Source organism: Fukomys damarensis, unplaced genomic scaffold (assembly GCF_012274545.1).
Source record: "Fukomys damarensis isolate Sample0158 unplaced genomic scaffold, DMR_v1.0_HiC HiC_scaffold_13, whole genome shotgun sequence".
Classification (NCBI taxonomy): Eukaryota; Metazoa; Chordata; class Mammalia; order Rodentia; family Bathyergidae; genus Fukomys; species Fukomys damarensis.
The window spans coordinates 11,121,941-11,142,794 of NW_022900925.1; the positions used below are offsets into that span (position 1 = coordinate 11,121,941).

Here is a 20,854-nt window from a genome sequence, read left to right on the forward strand (position 1 = left end):
TTTTTTTTTTTTTTTTGTACCAGGGATCAAATTCTGGACCTTGTGCTTGAAGCAGGCGGTGACACCACTGAGCTAAATCTCCAGCCCTGGACCTGTAAATATTGAGGGCTGATTGTACTTCCATTTGACAGGTGAGGAAATAGTACTCAGAAAAGTTAGGGAATTTTGTAAAGGTAGCCCAGGCTAATTGACTTATTGAGATTCCAGCTCAGTCCAATCTTTCACTACTTTACCCTGCCACCTGACATGAAGCTGATAAATTCTTTATTTTCATAACAGAACCGAAAGCAGAACTGTGGTTCAAAACTTTCCTATATTGGCAAGGCTTCAGTCTATCACTGTGACTTTTTGTTTTTTTGGACTGGGGATCAAACTCCAGACCTTGCGCTTGCGAGGCAGGCGACAGCATCACTGAGCTAAATCCCTGGCCTATTGCTATGACTTCTTGTACACAATGAGAACCTCAGTATGAAAATGAGCTTCAGAAAACTAACATGCATCATGTGCTGGCTTTCTATGAGTTCCAACTACTTTCCATGCCCCAGCTCATGCCATCCTCTCAGGAGTTCTATAAGGTTGTTGTTGTTGTTATTATTCTATTTTATAGATAAGGACATCAGAGGCTTTTGAAGGGCTTTATCCACCTGCCCAAAGTTGCAGAGGTAATAAATGAAAAAATCAGAAACCAAACCCAAGTCTGTGAATTGAGGACCTTAACTTTAGACCACTAAACCTGAGCTTCTCAAAAGTTACATTTGAATTGCCTGGGAAATGATTTAAAATATGCTTTAATACAGGGTCTCATGTCCTCACTCCATTTCCTGTTCTGATTTGTAAGTCTAATGTGGGACTTGAACAGCATCAGTATTTTAAAGAAGCAATTCAGGTGGTTGTGAGCCTCAGTGCAGACAGTTGCATCCAGCTGGTCTGTAGAGCTCCTGGCTGGAATTAATGAGGAAACTGGAAGCTTTGTTCCCTGGAACAGTTGGAGGTGGCAGAGCAGGAGCTGGATGAAATGAAAGGCATAAAAAAAAAAAAAAGATTCCTTGAGCCCAAATACCTTTGCTGTTTACTTGTTCCAGTGCCTGGAAGCCCAACATCAATGAACCAGTCACATCTCTCCAGGGACAGGCTCTGGGCTTCCTTCTCTTCCCAGTTTCCCTTCCCTTAAACTCCCTTGCTTGAATGTGTAGATAGCAAGGAAGAGAAACTGATTCATTAGAACTGGCAGGAGCAGGGACATCTTAGAATCTTTGTCTGAGGTCCTCAGAGGATAGTTATAGCTGAAATATGATGGGGTTGTAGAAATACACTTTCTATGGGACCTAGACGATGCATGAAGCTCCTGTTGTCTGGCGCTGTATCCTCCCTGCTTGGTGTCCCTTCCCTGTGTGCTCAGCAGCCTAGAGCTCCTGTGGTCTCCTCTTTTCTCCTTAATCATTTTGCCCTTAGCAAAGTCTCTAAATCTTATTTATTGAGACCAGAGGAAGAGATGGAATCCTGGGGGATTCACACATGACAATAGAAGGAAACTGTTATGGTCTGTGTCTAGATGTCTCCCCCAAACCCTCATGTGGTCATAGGTGGAGCTTTACAGAGGTGGCTGGATCTAGTGGCTGTACCACTTGGATTAAAGGTGTGTGTGATTACTAAACCAATCCATGATTGGTATAGTTCTGGGTGTGGATAATGGGAAGGGTCACCCTGGGTGTGAGCACTACTTACCCTTAGGATGTGTAGCCTGGATAGAATATAAGGAACAGAAAGAGGGCTGCTGCCATTGCTTGCTGCTGCTTCTTCACCATATTGCTGCTTTGCTACCTTGTGCCAGCCATGAACTGTTTCCCCTTTGCCATTCCACCCTGCCCTGGAGCCGGCCAACTATGGACTGAAACCACTACAAACCGTGAGCCAAAATACATCTTTCCTCCTTTAACTTTGAGTGCCAGTATTTTGTCTCAGCAATGAGAAAAGTAACTAAGACAGAAGTGAAGAGCAGAACTTACAAAGGAGGGTGAGAAGGAGCAGTCCGAGAAGGACAGAGACAGGAGAGAGGAGTGTCCCAGCAGGCAGAGGAAGCCTGGACTCCAAGCGAGAGGGAAGTGAGTCTGAGTAAGGTTGTTTGTTTATAACATGAGAGTCTTTATTGTGTTTACAAATGGAATTTGCCAGGAGAGAGGACAAAAATGAAATTCAGGACAAGAGGAGAGAATAGAAGCAAGATCCAAGAAGAGCAGAGGTGATACCTTCACTTCCCAGGGAGAAGAATAAGCCTTTAAAAGGAAGCAAAGGTTGGAGAGAGAGATGGAGAGTGGGAGAGGGAGAGGGAGAGGGAGTAGAACGACATTGAATAGAACCAGAAAGAAGACCTGAATGTGAAGATAGGAAATTGAGAGTTCACACGCAGAGGTTTCTATTTTGTCCAAAGTAGGAGATAAAGTCAATGGCCTGCGGGCTGAGTGGTTCAGGGCAGAAGACAGAATGGCTTCAGGACAATGGTCCAACAGTGCGCAACAAGCTCCTCTTCTACCTTCCAGGCCAGCTGCCCCGTGCCACACGTCCTTGTGGCGCTTCCTTCCTCCTCACCTGTCCCTCTGATGAGTGCTTGTCAGCTACGCTGAGGGTCATCAGCTGCCCTATAGTATGTTGTGATCAACTGGTGAGACACAGTTTTCCTCCTCCTGAGCCCATCGCACTGCCAGTTGTCTCTTGTTATATTTGCTCATTGTTTCTCACACTGGTACATAAACATCCTCTAAGCAGGTGCCTTGCTTCTCTTTACTACTATGTTTCTAGGACCCAGAATATCACCTGGGACTTGTGGATGTGCCACACATATCTGTGTATTCATGAATGATTGGAGGATGCTACAACCTCTTTTTCTGCACTGAATGGGCTTCTCTTATGACACAGGGTGGAGGCCATGCCTTTGTGAGTGGTCATTCTTTTGGCAGTACTGGGGATTGAATTCAAGGCCTTCACACTGAGCGACATCCTAAGTCCTTTAAAATTTTTAAAAATTTTGAGACAGGGTCTTGCAAAGACGCTAAGTTGCCTAGGCTGGGCTCAAACTTGCGATCCTTCTGCTTCAGCCTCCCAGAGTGCCAAGATTATAGAAGTTGTACCTAATGATTAAGATGTTAGCTGCTAAACTTTCTTTAAATTTATAGAACTCAGAACAGCTGGTGACCTTTGGATTACATCAGTGTGTAATGCCCTTCCTTATTCTTTAGTTCTGTGCACCAACTAACACAAGCATGTAAAATGTTAGGGTTTAACTTTCAGAAAACTAATGTCTGTAAATAACCACAGGAAATAGCCGCTGGAGGTCAAGGTCACTGTGGTGTTCTGGGGGGGGAAGAACACACACACACACACACACACACCAAGGATGATGAATAGGCTTCTTATCCACTTTGCCATGTACCTTCTTTCCCTCTCTGTAAAATCCCTTTTGTGCATTCGAGTTCCCTAAGATGGAACTTTGAAGATGATGTATTCCCTGTCCATCTTCCAGGACTCTTGTCTTTGCATAAAACTGATTTCCTTCCCACCATCTCTTGTCCCCCGAGTGTTGACTTGACTTGGGTTCACTAACAGGTGGCAGACTGGATCCAGGGCCTGGAATTCCTGCACGGTACTATATAATTCCAAAGCCACTTCCCAAGGACACATGACATCGACTGAGCCCCCTGCCTTCCTTCTGCCACTTCCATCAGCCACCGGGGTCAAGAAGCAGACCGAGAACCGGGTGTAGCGGCACACACCTGTGATCCCAGCACTTGGGAAACCAAGGCAGGAGGATAGCTGTGAGTTCAAGACCAGCCTGGGCTACATAGTGAGTTCCAGGTCAGTCTCAACTACATAGTGAGACCCTGTGTAAAAAAAAAAAAAAGAAGCAGGTAGAGAAGCAGAGACCGTGCAAGTGATAGGGTTGGTAGGTTGCTGGCTTTGCCCTGGCATCTCCCAATTCTCTCATTGCCTAAGATATTTTCAAGAAACCATCCCTGAGCATTTTGCAATCCTGAGTAGTTTCAGTGGAAATGATTAAGACATCCACAGGGAGGATGGAGTGGGAGAACAACCACTGTCTCAGCCCCAACTCTCACTTCTCCAAAAGGCATTGCAGGGGAGTCAGTGTCAGAATTATATCATCCTTCTCCAGGAATTCCTGTGACTGTAGGCTTTTTTGGTATTTTTTTTTTTCCACCCAAGATGCTGTGCAAGAAAGACAGTTTATAGGGCCAGGGATGTAACTCAGTGGTGCTGCGCCTGCCTCAGAAGAGCAAGGTCCTGAGTTTTTTCTTGGTACCAGAAAAAAAAAAAAAAAACCCCAAAGCAGAAATACAGTTTATAATGTAAAAGTCATGCATAAATCCACATAAGTATGAAATATTGAAGAATCACAGGCTAGGCATCAAGTAAGCAGAGCCTTGTCTTTGATTTACTGGGCACTAGCTTCTATACCTGGAATAAGATCCTTAAGATCTCACTTGCATCTTCTAAATGCTTGCAAGAGATGATGCGTGCATTAGAGTTCTGAGATCATCTGACGTGGGGCTCCACTAAGAGTAAACAAAAAGTTCTAATGACAATTACAAGTACATTCTGAAAAGGGAAGCTGCTGTCAAGAGAATACTGCAGCACAACTACTGAGCTGGTTGGGCCAGGAATAAAGTCTGCTGTTAGGAACTGAGGAATATTGAATTCCTGTGGGTCACAGAAAGGGACAGTTTGGAGTTCTTGGGGAAAAGAAGATGACAAGGATGGGAGAAAGTGAAGAAGAGGAGTTAGCCCTGATACAAAGTGATAGAAGCAACAAATAGAAAGTACTCAGAGATGGGGTGGCAAAGGCATTTTCAGAACAGAGCTATGCTATATATTCAAAGGAACTGAGGAATATTGAATTCCTGTGGGTCACAGAAAGGGACAGTTTGGAGTTCTTGGGGAAAAGAAGATGACAAGGATGGGAGAAAGTGAAGAAGAGGAGTTAGCCCTGATACAAAGTGATAGAAGCAACAAATAGAAAGTACTCAGAGATGGGGTGGCAAAGGCATTTTCAGAACAGAGCTATGCTATATATTCAATGTGCAGTTGTTTGCATGCTGCCGTATGCACACTCTGGTGGCCTCCTGTCCAGCCCTTAGTGAAATTTCTGCATCTGCTAATGATTTCATGAGCAGGTTTGTTTTGGTGGTGTGGGGAAAGGAGTCAGTTCAACTCTAGGTGAATGAAGTACAGAGTCTTGCTCACAGAGCCTGGGAGCTGGTGCTGACCAGGGGAAAGAGATGGCCTCCTCAGGAAATCACAGACATCCCAGGGAGGGCTATGCAAGGCCCTAAAACAGTGTGGAATGAGAATCTGAACTGATCTTTACCTAGATCTAAGGGTCTGGGAGACTACTGATACTGTTAAGGCTCATTAGCACTAGATTGTTTTTTCATATATATAAAATTGGCTTCAATGTATAGCAAGTTTAATACAGTCATGTTACAAAATAAAAACTATTCTACTGAAACTTTTCTTGTGCTTCCTTGTCACTAAATTTGAAAGATCAGAAGATTATGATACTTAAGGAAACTTATTCATGATTTAAAGATGCAGTTTGTGAGTCTGCCAAAGATGGATAAATATTAGCTCAAAGTTTATTGCATCTTTAAAAACTTGCTTGTTAAAACCTACAAACTTAAACTGTAAGACACAATTTTAAAAAAACCCACAAAATATCGCAACATAGATTAAAATACAGGAAACGTTTCGTGAAACTAGTGAGATACTAACCAGTGCTATGGCTAATATTAAGAACTGAATATTCTATTTAAATTGTACTCATACTATACTTTACACAGTGTGAATAATACAACCACAGTAATCAACCTCAAGCTAGCACAAAGTTACAAGGTCCATTAGAAGCTTTTGCAGTGGGAAAAATACTACTGTACAATTAAAACATTCAGGGAAGGAGAAAAGCCTTTTAACAGTTTAAAAGTTGTTTATCAGTGTTTCTACTATAAAGTTCTTCTACATATCAAAATGAAAAAGCAATTATATATGTGACAGTGATCAGAGACTACAGTGAAGACATTTGGCCGACAAGTTTTAGTATTAGAGATTATGACTTAATATTTACTACACAGTTAAAATCTAAAGCAGAACTGAAAAACAGACACATGCTTATGCCACTACACCCTTCTTGGTAATAACTGGGTTAGATAAATCTGTAGGAAATAGATAAACTGTCAAATATGTTTTCTTAAAGCAGCGGGAAAAAGTTGTATATTGGCAGATGTTGGATTTGTATTTTTTTGTACTGCTGTGGATTCAAATGTATAATTCTCATAATTATGCCAGGACATTATTAATATTTAAGTATACACCTACATTATATATATATGTGTGTGTGTATATATATATATTGAATAAATTTAACCAAAAAAACCTTGCATTTAAAAACTTGGAAGCTATAAAAAATGAAATAGCAAAGTAAATTGAGTTACAGCTGTGGACTAATTTCCATAGAAATATGTCTGCAAATGTGGACGCAGGGACTCTCTTGTGACCCCCTGGTGGGAAGACATTCCCATGAGAGCCACTGGGTCTCTTTGACTCCTGCACAGCGAGAAGAATTTTTGGATATAAAACACAGAATCTCTTATAGCTTTGTTAAGTCACCACCTGTGTCATATTTAAGGTTAACTCACTATGTCTTAATTTATTTAGCCCCTTCTGAAATATCAGTGTTTAAATCAAGGCATTTACACATCTGTCCATTTGTTTCAAGTTCTCTGTCCAAGTAGTAGCTTCCTCTCTTTGCTGCACCTAAAGTAGCTATTATATAATCCAATCTGGGTTAAATAGCAAGACACATTTTCTACTCTACTCATTGTAGTATTCCTTCAATATTTATTGTGTAAATGTGCGCTGATTAAACCAGTGAAAATGACATTATTGAATGAATGCTACATGTTTCCTATTAAAATCAATTTTATCAAATATTAAATACACAGTATTTTTCTTAGCTTAAATTTTTTAGAGCATTTGCTTTCTCTTTTTCTAGTCATCCTAAGCCTTTCCACATAAAGCGGCTCACAGGCATGTGAGTGGATCAGTATTTGTTACAGATTGCAACAGTCAATTTTCTCTTTTCTGCCTGTTGTTTTGTCTTTGCGGTTTCCACAGAAGACTGAGAAAGTGTTGATGCTTTGTCTATGAAATCTGTGCTGAAGGAGGCCACATTGGTTATAAAGGCTTATTTCTATGAAGGAGTGTTAGCCTTAAATCTGATGCCATTTTCAGAGAGCAGTGAGAGAATCACAGCCATCTTGAATCTTCAGGCTCTGTTTTGATGGCTTTCTTCTCCAAAGTAAAAACTGAGTGAGGGTAGTCTTTCAAAATCCTGAGGCTCTCAGATGACTGGGACTTTGCCTCACCAGACAGAGTAAGGTCTACTCAGTTCCCGTCCACCGCAAAAGGATGAGGTTGTCTGGTAAATTACGCACGTGGAGATTCTCCGTGCGGGTCAGAACTCCCAGGACAGCCTTCTCCTGGCACGCTGCAGTCTCTCATATCCAGCTTGGGTGCACAGGAACTCCATCTGCTATCACTCTTTCCAGCTGCTGTGAACTAAGAGCTGTGAGTTCTTCACTCTTAACTCTGTCCTGTTGCAAGAGTGTTTGCACAGAATCCTGGAAGTCTGGAAACCCATCCTCCGCTTTTACTGCATCTTGACTTGGTTCTGTGATTATATTTATAGGTGACTTCTTGAGAAATCTGGCTAGCCAGGGCAAAAAGTTCACCTCTTCTTGTCAGTAGGGCCCTATCCTTCACCCAGAGTTGAGCAGCTGCTTCATTAACAGTGAGCTCACGGAGTGTGAGATGTTTTCCATCCTTTCTCTTCCAGTGTGCATATGTGGAGCAGAGGGCAACTAAAAGGAGTCCAGGGTCCTTCTTCTCTGTCCTTCCTCTGTGAAAGGCTGGATGCCTCAGCTTCATTCCTCTTCCTCCCATGGCCCCATGTCCACGCCCCTCAGCCAGTCAGCCTTTCTATGCCAACTCCGCGTTGGCTTTCAAATCCATCCTTTCCTCTCTGCTCCCACTTTGCTTAATTTAGTCCAAATCTTCATCCTCTCTGTGCCTGGACCAGTATGTTTTTGCAGTCCCCTAACGCCTGTCTGTCTCACTACTGCCTGCCAAAAAAGAAACCTATCCCCCCTGTGTTGTAAACCTTCTAATAGTTCTCTATAACTGAAACTGAATGGAGTCTGAGCTCCTCACTGCTTAGCATGGCCAAGGCTGGTGTCCTCTGGCACCCTGCCCACCCCAGCAACTTCAGTCCTCAGCACTCTCCCACCCCTGTGTGCCCTGCTGGTCCTCTGCACCCTGCAGTTCCAAGGACTCCCTGTGCTGACTCTCTCCTCCTTGCCGGCGACTCAGTCCTCAGCTAAGAACTGGAACATCCAAGGTGTGGAACTGACCCACCAGTGAGGCTCAAGGCCAAGGAACCTCCATGCTTTGTATATGCTTGGGGGCAGCAATCTGGCTGTCCTGAAACCGCATTTGCATAGCATTCTGTTTTCATTTAGGTACTATGTAAAAATCAATAAAAATGGCAAAAATTTCCATGGATGCATAATTAACTGATTCATACTTGAAATTAAATTGAGAAGAAGCATCAAAGACCATAAATCCTTGGAGGAGGGGCACGGAGACGAAGTAGTACCTCTTCTCTCCTCTAGCCTCCCCTCTCACCTACTGCTCGATTCTGCCAGTACCACAGGGTGTTCTGGATGGGCCTTAAACACATCCAGAAAAGCCAGTCATTTCTTTAGTTCTCTTGTCAAATGGCGTGTAATGCCATGTACTTTCATTTTTGTGAAGAAAGTAAGGGACAGCTTACCACTAAATTTCTTAAATTTTTAATGACTACTAAAACTTGATGTTCTTAAACTAAAATTAGCAGGAGTTTGCTGAGGATGTTAGATAACATTCTGCCAGAAAGTCTAGCCACTGTTTAACTCCTGGCACCATTTATGCAATTCAAGGAAAAGCTCCTGGTCTTTATGGACACAGTCTTGAGTGAGTAGCGGTGTTCTGCTATTGTGACCCTTGATTTCTTTTTTAAAGAAGAACATACAAATTTTATAAATCTAATGTGCAAGGGAGTATGAACTCAGAGAAGGACAAGATGGCTGAACTTTATACAGAGCTTAATAAAGGGATGGACCTTGGGCTTCCAGGGGAAAGGAGGAGATACAGGCTATGGAAGGTTTCAAGGGAGGACGTGCACAGTGAGAAAAGGCTGTTGTTGATTGTTTTTAATTATATATTATGATGAGTTTAGCTTCTTTGCCAGTTAAATTTATTATGGGTAATAATAATATGTACACATGTTAGTGCAAAAAAGTATTTTGGGTCAGAATTTTTTTAGTATGTTGATATGTATATGTTATTTAAACATGAATTATATCCACTATACCTGTTGCTAAAGAAGATATGTAAACATATTTACAAATGTCTACCTTTGTTTTGTTCACTTCATGGATATTTTACTGGTGAATTTGTGAAGCTTTTGCTGTTGTGGTGGTGCTGGAGATTGAACCCAGGGCCTCATGTATGTTAGGCAAGCGCTGTACCATTGAGCAACATCCCTAGCCTGTTTCATTTTTATTTATTTATTTATTTATTTTTTGGTACTGAGGATCAAACTCGGGACCTTGCTCTTGTGAGGCAGGCGGTGGAACCACTGAGCTAAATCCCCGGCCCTAGCCTGTTTTAAAAAACACATGCAAATGCAGTTTCATGACAGCCAGATTGCTACCCCCAGGCACGTCCTGTATACATGCAGTATCTTATTAAAGTAAACATAGGGCATAAATGAAATGCTTGTGAGTTTATTTATAAACATTGTTGTAAACAGAATTATAAATTGTTTTATAATATAAAATGCAAAAAAGCTCATATTTCTTTGATACTGCAGGAATGGACAGAATATAAGGCTGACAACATGCTTATTGTTCCATAGAAAAGACATTACATCTGAATATACACCCTATAAAATTAAGAAGGTGGCTGAGCCTAGTCATCCTGTTGAACATGCGTCTCTCAGTGTGATAGCTCATCACACTGTGTCAGCTCTCAGACTAATCTTGAGTCTGATTTACTTCATTCCAGGACTCCACTCTGTCTACACCTGCTCATTCATCACAGCCTATTTCTTGTTTGGCATATTTGTCTGCCCAGAGTAAGAAATTACATCTATTTGCTATCAAAAAATGAAAAAAAAAGAGAGATAAAATCCTATTCTGACAAAGTTGGGGTGAAACTGATCCTCCCACATAGCCAGTGTACATGGGTTAAAAATGTTTTTGGAAAGCAAATGATAATACATTTTTTAAATTGCTATATCCATTGATTCAATAATACTTTTAGAAATCTAGCCCAAAAAGCAACCCCCAAAAGATCTAAAGCACAAATGTATTTACCTTTGCATGAGTAGTATTGAGTTACTTGGAAGTCAAATAGTCGTGGACTGTAAGTACATTTCAGAATTACTTGATGGGAGAGGATACAGCAATAGAGTGATATTTAGGAAGGAAACATCATGAGATAAATTATTACGAGATAATTTAAAACAAAACAAACCCGGTGTGGCGGTGCATGCTTGTAATCCCAAAACTCAGAGGCTGAGGCAGGAGGAGTGCCACAAGTTTGAGGCCAGCCTGGGCTACATAGTGAGTTCAAGAACAGTCTGAACTAGGGCCTGGGATTTAGCTCAGTGGTTCCACCATCAGCCTCGCAAACTCAAGGACCCGAGTTTGATGCCCAGTACCAAAAAAAAAAAAAAAAAAAAAAAAAAAAAAAAGCCTGAACTACATAGTGAGACCATCTCCCAAAAAACCAAAAACTAAACCAAAATAGAAAACAGCAGAATTCAAAATTGTGTCTATGCCACATTCACATGATATTACCTGATCATGTGGTTGAACTGGAAGAAAACATGGCAATATTATTTGGATATTTTAATGTGAGAGAGCAGGTTTCATCCTTCCCTACTGCTCAGCCTTGCTCTTAAGTATACAATAAACACTTTTTTCAAACATTTGGGTATCATTTCTTAAAAGAACTTCTAGTCCCTATTACCTAACAGATCAATTTTTTAATGTTTCCAAGATGTTCTGTGTGTTTTCCTTTTTTTTTTTAGTTTTTTAAAAATTGGTATTCACTTCAGTAACTTGAATCCACCGATATAAGCAGTGTATGACCAGAGAGTTACAAGTAAACACATATTATACATGCAAATTTTTGTTCACAAAGGTCACATGTGCAGGTACATGAATTAGAAGCATGCGTCAAGAATTATGGCCAAACTTTTAAAAATGCAGCAATGTAAAATTACATACTGAAAATATGAAGAGATGGTTTACACACTTCAAAAAAATCAAACATTGCTTATACCAAAGATGTATGACAGCTATAGGATTCAAGTGACAAGCAATAAGATACTCAGAAATTAATACTGGTCAAAGAGAATGGGACTATTTTTATATATCACTGAAAATACATTGACTACCAGAATATGAAACTTAGCAGAGGGCCGGGGATTTAGCTTAGTGGTTCCGCCTCCTGCCTCGCAAGCTCAAGGACCTGAGTTCAACCCCTGGTACTGGAAAAAAAAAAAAAAATGGGATTACAAAACCTAGCAGGAACTCAGGGAAAAAAATTACAAAATCTAAAGCCAATTACTTAGTATTTCTTATTACCTAAACAACAGCATGACATTCAAAGAAACTGCACCTGCATTTGAATTGCCATCTCAAATGAAGTTCTCTAAAAATGAAATGCAACCCAAACAGCTTCAAACTCCAAATGAAAAAGTTTGCAAGGCTCAGATTAAAATATGGAATGTTTCAGATGAAAATGATAAAAATACAGTTGGTTTTGTTCTTTATTGAATGGAATCAAATGTTGACTAAATTTCATTTGTACGAATGGTTCTATGTTATCTTTTTTCTTAGTGGTGCAAGTGATTTTAGCTTACAGTCAGTCTCTACAAAGTACTTCTGTCTGTTGCCCTCAGCAGAGCCTTCCACAGCTGCGGATTGTTCAGCTTCCTGGTAAGTTTGTCCCAGGATTTCTACCACTCGAAATTTTATCTTGGGGTCCAACAAAATTGCCTCTTTTTCTTGTTTATTGGTTCTAAAAAACAAAGTGGAGGAAAACTTAAAACTCTGCCACTCAGTGGTTCTAGAGGAAAATTTAAAACTGTCTCGCGATTGCTCTCTGGTGGTAATGCTAGTGGAGTGAACCAGGTAACATCTGAGCTGAGATTAGAGGTATCATGCAGAGTCCCATTTGTTGAATGTGTTTACATCAAAACAAAATGCATAAATCTCAAAACCATCCATACCCAGGAGAAAAAGGATTGCAAGGCAATATGTTAAATGCTTCGCAGTGGTTCTGAGGAGGTGGTGCAATTTGTAGTCGTTGTTTTCCTTATTCTTCTGCAGTTTTCAAATTTTCATAGGGGAAAAAAAAAATCTTAAAGAAAAGCCCAGCTTGTGTTCTACAGGTGCAGCGATGCTCACTTGATTTTTTTTTTTTGACAGGTGTTACTCATGCTGGTCTCCAATTCCTGAACTCAGAGATCCTCCCAACCCAGCCTCCTGATTGCTGGGACTATCAGTGCCCGTCACCATGCTTAGCAGCAATGCCCACTCTTGATGCCCTCAGAAGTCCAGGTGTGCAAGGGGGCCAGGGAAGGGAGTCCCTTTAGGAACAAGTACCCAAGGCAGGGGAAGTGGAAGTAGAAAGGCTGAACTCAGATCACCTTGCCAATTTATTTTCCAAATGGGCAAGAGCAGATGGTTCAATCGCGACTTCACCTAAGCCTAACACTTTGATCTTGATGTCCCTGAAAGGCAGGGTGAAGTGACAAAGATACTAAGATCGATGGTGCTCCAGTTCTTTCACCCAAGAACCGCAAAAGTGGGCTTAGTTGATGCCTTGGTCCCCACACCTACCTCTAGCACAGTATCATAAAAGTCCTCTTGTGTATCAAGTACCAAACAAATCTCACCATCAGTATCCAGGGAATGATAATAACCTCCCTATAGTTACTTATCTCACCCCCAACCATTAGTTCTTTTCAACCTGGCAGACGTCATCATCCCCATATACATACCAGCCCAGAGAGGTAAAACGTTATCTCAGATCACCCAGCCCATGATTGGCAGAGCAAAATCTTTAAGGCCAGTGTTTCTCCACCCCCATCCAGTGGTTGCACCAAGGTCTCAGTACAGTCCTCTGGCCCAGTATATGCACCTGCTCACATAGACACATAACCTGATGCCAACACCGACAGATGTTCTGGTGGAGAAGGCAGAAAATGATCTCCGGGAAAGCCAAAGTACTTACCGGAACTGCCACGGTGTCCAGATATGAGTGGCAGAGGAGACAGCAGTGGTCTGAGTGCCGTGCTTGGGCGCAACTGGAGAAGTGGTATTCACCCACAGGACTTCACCCAACCCTAGAGGCAGTGAGCATGAGTCTGAGCACACTTCCCCTTTCTGGTCAGCCTGTGTGCATGTGAGTGTGTGTGTGTGCGTGTGTGTGTGTGTGTGTGTGTGTGTGGCATTCAGGTGCCATCACCAGGCAACAATTCCTCTTTCAGAGGAAGATGACAGCCTCAGGCTTTCCAGAAGCCAGGATCTCCTTACTACCCTTTAGGGCTCCCAGAAAGCCCACCAGGGGACCATCGTGGTGTGAGGTGGGGTTCTGGGAGGGGCAGGCTCCTGAGTGAAGACTTGACAGTGAGCTGGGTGAGGTGTCCCCACAGAGACGTCTGCTCTGAGTATTCCTGGACATAGCAGCTTGGAGCTCAAGAAGGAAGATAGGACCCTGAGTCGACTCAGAGACACACCTGGGCAAGAGAGCTGCTCATATGTGACAAACACATCATCTTGTGAAAGTGGCTCTTGCAACCCTGGGGAACTCTGGAATTGCTGCCTGAGCCTCTGCCTGGAGGTGGGAGGGGGGAAGATTTTCTGTTTCTAAGGGTGTGTCTGGGGTTACATGAAGAAGTGTGACCAGTGGACTGTTGTGACTGAGTTGGGTCACTTCCCACCACACCGTGAGACAATTCCCAGCGAGCTCACAATCGCCTGCTTCCGATGGAAATGAGCGGCTACACTGGTGAAATACCAATAGCACTGGGGCTGTGTGGAGTGAACGAGTTATAACTCTCCGCTGTGATGGTGAGAAATGGGAATATCTGGTAAATGTTTAGCAACTGCTCAGAAAATCCCTGCTGTGTAGTGTTTATAGTATTTGCTAATTTCCATGGTGTGAATATTCCTGCTGTGGCCAGTTCCAAGATACCGACATGGTCTCATTGGACTTGGAATTGAGAGGAAATGTGTGGGACCAGTTGCACTCTTGGGCCTAGATAGCACTGGGGCTGTCCGGAGTGAACGAGTTATAACTCTCAGCTGTGATGGTGAGAACTGGGAATATCTGGTAAATGTTTAGCAACTGCTCAGAAAAATCCCTGCTGTGTAGTATTTATAGTATTTGCTAATTTCCATGGTGTGAATATTCCTGCTGTGGCCAGTTCCAAGATACTGACATGGTCTCATTGGACTTGGAATTGAGAGGAAATGTGTGGGACCAGTTGCACTCTTGGGCCTTTTTAGGTCAGCTCCAGCACGCCACTGAATTAGCAAACCCCATTATTGAGCATTTGCTGGGTTTCAAGAGCTTGGAACTAGTGATTTACATTCCTATGTCACCTGATCTTCCCTTATCTGGAAGATTATCATCTCTGTTTTACAGATGAGAATACCAGAGCTCAAATCATTGAATCAACTTGGCAGAGCTGGGGAGATGCCTTTGAATCCAAACCTTTCTGTTTGCAAAGGCTGTGCTCTTTCTTATTTGACCTCTCTAAAGCTGTCCTGCATGACTGGGGAAGCTGGACACTCATTCCCTGCACTCTTGTTTTCTGCTGCAGAAGGAATCATGGGCTGAGGGGATTTCTCACGGCGCAAGGCAGAGCCGCTATAGGGAAGGACAATGCAAGGAAAGTGAAACTGTCCTTTTGTACTTTACTTCTCTAATTGTGTGCTAGAACCTCCCTGGACTCTTTGATTCCCACAGACTTACTCTATGGACTCTAGTCTGTGGATGGTTGTTAAAACCAGTGCTGTGTGTGTGTGTGTGTGTGTGTGTGTGTGTGTGTGTGTGTAACAGCAGAAAATTCCTATTCAACTATTTCACTCCCTCTGCTGTTTTGCTCTCTTTTGTTATTGTCTGCTATCCCCAAAAGACAAACTCCTGGATAACAGTACACTTTCTGGACCACCCTCCCCAACCATGACACTGAACACAACAGAAAATCCCTCATAATTACTTGCTGACTGAATAAAGAAGCTGACTCATCCTCAGAGAGATGCAAGTTACATGCCCAAAAGGAGGCAACTTCAGTCTATGAAACTTGAAGGTCTACTTTCCAAGCATTGAGCTAGACAGTGCAGAGATTAGAGTAATCAGATACAGCATTTACCCTCAAGAAAGTCCATTAGGGGTGAGCTGGATGTGGTGGTACACACTTGTAATCCTAGCTCCTCAGGAGACTGAAGCAGGAGAATCACAAGCTTGAGGCTATTCTGGGCAGCTTGGACAGACTCTTTCTCAAAAATAAAAAATAAAAAGGGTAGGGGAGCTGGGCATGGTGGCATATATCTGTAATCCCAGCACTCAGGAGGCTGGGGCAGGAGGATCGCTGTGAGTTCAAGACCAGCCTGGGTTACAGAGTGAGTTCCAGGTCAGTCTCAATTATATAGTACGACCCTGCCTCAAAAAACAAAGATAGGGGATATGGATCAGTGGCAGAGCTCTTGCCTATCATGCCTGAGGTCCTGGGTTTGATCCCTAACACTCTAAGAAATAAAGTTTCTTAATATAGGAGAAGGTGAAGACATGTAATGCAGGTGAAGTTCAGGACCTATGCTGATATAGACTTAGAGCCCTCTTGTTCTACAGGACAGAAGAGTACATAAATAATTGCTAACCAAAGTTAGTGCTGTAGAAGCACAGAAGTGGGAATGCTGAGAGGGTCCGGGTGGAACATTTGAACTGGGCTTTGAAGGATGTGCAAGAGCTCATCAAGTGGAGCGAATATAGATAAACAAAGCCAGAGGTTTAGAGAATAGCAAATGGCTGCAACAGCTGACCAGGGGTAAAAATACTAGGCAGGTCGTGGTCTGAAAGCAAAGTTTAGGGACCTATGCCAGGGGATCTGGACTTGCCCATTTCCTTGCCACTTCATTCTTCCCCTGACTACACCACTTGTCTTACCACAAAAGGATGGCAGGAAATTGAGTTGGTCATATTTGCCTTCTTTCTGGACATCTGAAAAATCATCTGTGAGGCCGGCCTCCAAAGCCCCACATTAACTGTCAGACCAGAGAAGGGCAAGGAGAATGGAGTTTGCCCTCTAGTGGTTATCTGTGGTGCTTTGCTCTTTTTAGAAGTCTGATCCAGCCCGATCTCCCAAGAAAAATGGCTGGACCTGCAAAAAGGTCGCCTTTGAAAGGCATAGAGCTGAAAATTGTCGGACCAGAGGATATCCAGGAGGAATTCCAGCCCACCCTTCACCCCGTGATTTAATGTCCTTGTTAACATCTTGCCAGGGAGTTTGCCATTGAAAGCTTTTTAATTGGCCACATCCATTATCCAACTGGATGTCAATACTACTGTAAGGGATTCCAGGTTGACAAAGTGTTTTATGTATTGTTTATGTATATTTGTAATCATAAAAAATGTCTCACAAATGTTAGACCAAAAGAGACCCATGGATTCTACAAACTTATTCTAGCTGTATTCCTGAAGTGGTACTTAGGGAACATAATCGTCTTGATCTCTGCTAATCAGGCTTCAGGTTTTATTTACCTGGGACCACACAGCTGTCATCCTTTTGGAGCAAATTAGTGAGTTTGTTTTAATTTATATTAACTCTAATGTCTGCCTGTGTTTTTCAGCAGGCTGTGGACCAGTGAATGCCTTGTGAATGTAGGATGACTTTCCCCATTGTATGTTATCTCTCTCTGAAAATGTCTCGAGAGAATGGTATTTTAATAGAGGTGTAGAGAGCTGCTAAATTTGGCATTATCGGCATTGGAAGTCTCGGATCTACCAAATACCCTCCTCGCCGCTTTCTTCTCATTTTTTGGCTGAAGTTGGCCTCTTCTGAGAAACCATACTTTTTTTTTCCAGTCCAGATTAATAAACCCCTAAGCTCCTCCCATCTGTGTTATCTAATACCTGCTTTTCGGAGGAACCACTTCTTCATCATACTAAAATCTACTGGTCATTTTATGTATTCTCAAACTTTGTTTATTAGAGCTGATCTCAGAGTATCATCAGTTTAGATTCCTAAGTATCCCTTTCTCTCCACATCCAAGCCCCCAGCTGGTGAGCCCGTGGCCAGTGTTTATCTTCAGGTTTTTTACATTTTAGTTATAATATTGATCAATGTAAATTAATCCAAATGCTACTTTTTGTGGTGCAAGAAATTTCTTTTGTAAATTCAGGGTATGGATAAGCTAATTAAGATAAACATTTTTGGTGGTTCTAAGTGTATCATTTGTTTTTACCTAAAGTGTACAAATACAAAAAAAAGCACATCCTGCCAGGTAGTACCCAGCTTCTGCCATTTGTTTCTGCTTATCACAGAATCCAAATCATATATAAAATTACTTTCTGTGCTGCTTGTCAAGTGTCCTTTAATCCATGTGAAACAATCAAAGAAAGGGCTGTATGGACAGAAATAACATTTCAGGGGATCATGATTTATGGTTTCCAATCATGAAACTGCTGACATGGAAGGTCTACTTGTATGATGTGGCATTAAAATGTAGAACCAGAGCCAATCGCTGGAATCTCCTGGTATAGGAGAAAGACCTTGGTGTGGCAACTGGTACATTGTTGAGAATTGTCTGTCACTGGAGACTAGAGGCTTGGAAGCGTAGTAATAATGTCATCTGATGTTGGGGTTAATTCTACATAATTTTTGGGAAAAGTCATTTCTCAATTAAATTGTGATTAGGCCTAATTTTCCTGCCTGCAAGCCAGCTTTGCTATGTGGAGACCTAATTCCATTTTTCCTCCAGTCACAGCTGAGACCTCAATGGTCTCATGATGACATGAAGCTGAAGGGCAAGATTACATCAGCTAAAGACATCCTGGATCTTTGAGACTCAGATCTTTGAGACAGGGTCTTGCTAAATTGCCCAGCTAGGCTCAAACTTACTATCCTCCTGCCTCTGCCTCTCACAGTACTGGGGAGGGACAAATTCCTTATCAGTTTAACTCATCCCACTTGCTGTTGTAGGACCATTTCTGCTCGTCTGACACTCCTAATCAACACAAGTTCCTTATCAACCTGAGATCTTCATCAATGTAAGTTCCTCATCATTTTAGGATTACTGCCACCTTCTCAGTCATTTGTTATTCCCTATGAATCCAATAAAAGTGTGGCAACCTTGGGGCCCTTTGTCTTTGCTGTCCAGAACAGCACCGATCAGGCCCAAAGCTCAGCTTCTTCTCTAAATCTTGTTTCCTGTCTTCATTCATTAATTCTCTTTGCGCTGTCATGGCTCATAGGCCACCAGGTCTCACTGCAGGGGTTTCAGTAATGTCCCTTTTCCCTGTTCCCTGCAGTCTGATACCTTGAATCATAGGACATAGTTGGGCAACTTCTTGCAGGAAAGCTTATTCCAGACAAATCAAAGATTTACCTTCAAAATATGAAACTATAGAAGCACTAGAAGAAAATATGAGTAATTTTCTTTTTAAAATAATTATGAGTAGGGAAGGATATTCTGATTTGCTATAAAATCAGAAGCCATAGAAAATTTATACTTGTAAAAGATGTCTGAATGGGGATAAATATTTAGTACATATATGGTAAAGTGTTAATGTTCCTTTTTCTTTGGTACCAGAGATCGAACTTGAGCCCTTGCGAGGCAGGTGCTGCAACCACTGAGCTAAATCCCCAGCCCTAATGTTCCCAATTTGAAAACATTTCTTATAAGCTATTAAGAAAGAAAATTAATATCCCAAAAGAAAAATGGGCAAAAAGTGTTTACAGGCAGCAAAGAGTGGTGATGTATATCTGTAATTTCAGTGCTCTGGGAAGCTGAGACAAGAGGATCACAAGTTTGAGCCCTTCCCAGGCAATTTAACAACTTAGCAAGCCCCTGTCTCAAATGTAAAAAAAAAATTTAAAGGGGCTGGAAATGCATCTCAGTGTGAAGGCCCTGAGTTTAACCCCCAGAACAGGAAAACCTATGTACAGGCATTTCCCAGCACAAATGCAAATCATTAATAAATATATGAAGTTATTACATGTCACCAATATTTTATTTTATTTTTGGTACTGGGGATCGAACTCAGGATCTTGTGCTTGCGAGGCAGGTTGCAGAATAGCTGAGCTAAATCCCCGGCTCTACATGTCACCAATATTAAAGAAACAAGTACTGTATAAAGATAGATATTTTTTTCAGTACTGGGGATTGAACCCAGGCCCTTTGCACTGAGATACATTGCCAGTCTTTTTTTGAAAAGTTTTTTTGAGACAAGTTCTTGCTAAATTGCCCAGGCTTGGCTCAAACTTATCCTCCACCTGCCTCTGCCTCTCACAGTGCTGAGATTACAGGCATATGCCACTATGCCCAGGTAAAGACAGTTTATTTTTAAATTTTTTTGTTTCCTTGGTTATTCTTTCTTTCTGTTAAAAAAACAGTTTGTTATAGTGAGAATTTAGACTGATGCATCGTTTCTGGAAGGCAGTTGGCCTTATGCAACTGTTTTGGTTAGCTATAACTGCTATAACAAAGTACCACAAACTAGGTGGCTTAAAACAAATACAGCTATGGTCTCAAAGCTCTTCAGGCTAGGAATATGAAACTGAGCTGTCAGCAGTATTCCTGAACGCACAGGAGACTAATGGAATCCTTCCCTGCCTCTTCCTAGCTTCTGGGGATAGCTGGCCACTGTTGGCATTGCCAGACTTGCAACTTTGCCAGTCTCCTCTCTGCCTCCATACGGCCTCCTCTCTATGCCGTGCCTGTGTTCAAATTTTTCCTTTATTTAAGGATTCTGGTCATAATATATTAGGACTCGTATCCTGACCTAATCTGTTCTGCAAAGACCCACATAAGATTATATGCCCAGGTACTAGACGTTAGGATTTCAGTGTGGCTTTTTGGAGACACAATTTAACCCAGAAGATATCTGAATATTAAATGAGCATGCCTTTGACTCAGCAAGCCCAGGGTTAGAAATTTGCCCTAAAATACTCAGTCAAATGGCTGAGAGGTTGAGGATAAACCTTATAGTGAAAAATTAGAAGTAACTAGTTAAAATATTATTCTATGTCATACTACAAAACCAATAAAATTAGCAATGCAATTCTGTATATATTGCCACAGAAAAGTGATTAAAACACATTATAGCAAGAATGAAGTCCATCATAAGACAGCAGGCATGACAATTTTGTAAACTTATATGTTTAAATCCATGTACAAAAGTTGTACACCAATATGTTAACCATTGTTACCTATGAATTGGAGTTTTGAGAGTCTTAAACTCTTTTTATTGTTTGAGGATGTCGGATATGTTTACAAATTACAGATACAAGAGCTTATCTTGTTGTTTATTCAATTATATTTTTTGGCAGAACTAGGACTTGAACCCAGGGATCCCTGAGCTACATCTCCAGCCCTTTTTATTTGGAGACAGTGCCTCACTAAGTTACTGAGCCTGGCCTTGAATTTTTGATCCTCTCGCCTCAGCC

General features: G+C 41.8%; 1 long non-coding RNA gene across 1 annotated transcript; it reads left to right on the forward strand.

The window, feature by feature from the left end:
• Nucleotides 1-58: 58 nt before the first annotated feature.
• LOC104849394 lies at nt 59-20,773 on the forward strand. Its single transcript, XR_776743.1, has 5 exons — nt 59-131; nt 12,015-12,113; nt 12,606-12,737; nt 18,389-18,456; nt 20,738-20,773. It is a non-coding gene; the product is annotated as an uncharacterized LOC104849394 (long non-coding RNA).
• Nucleotides 20,774-20,854: the final 81 nt, after the last annotated feature.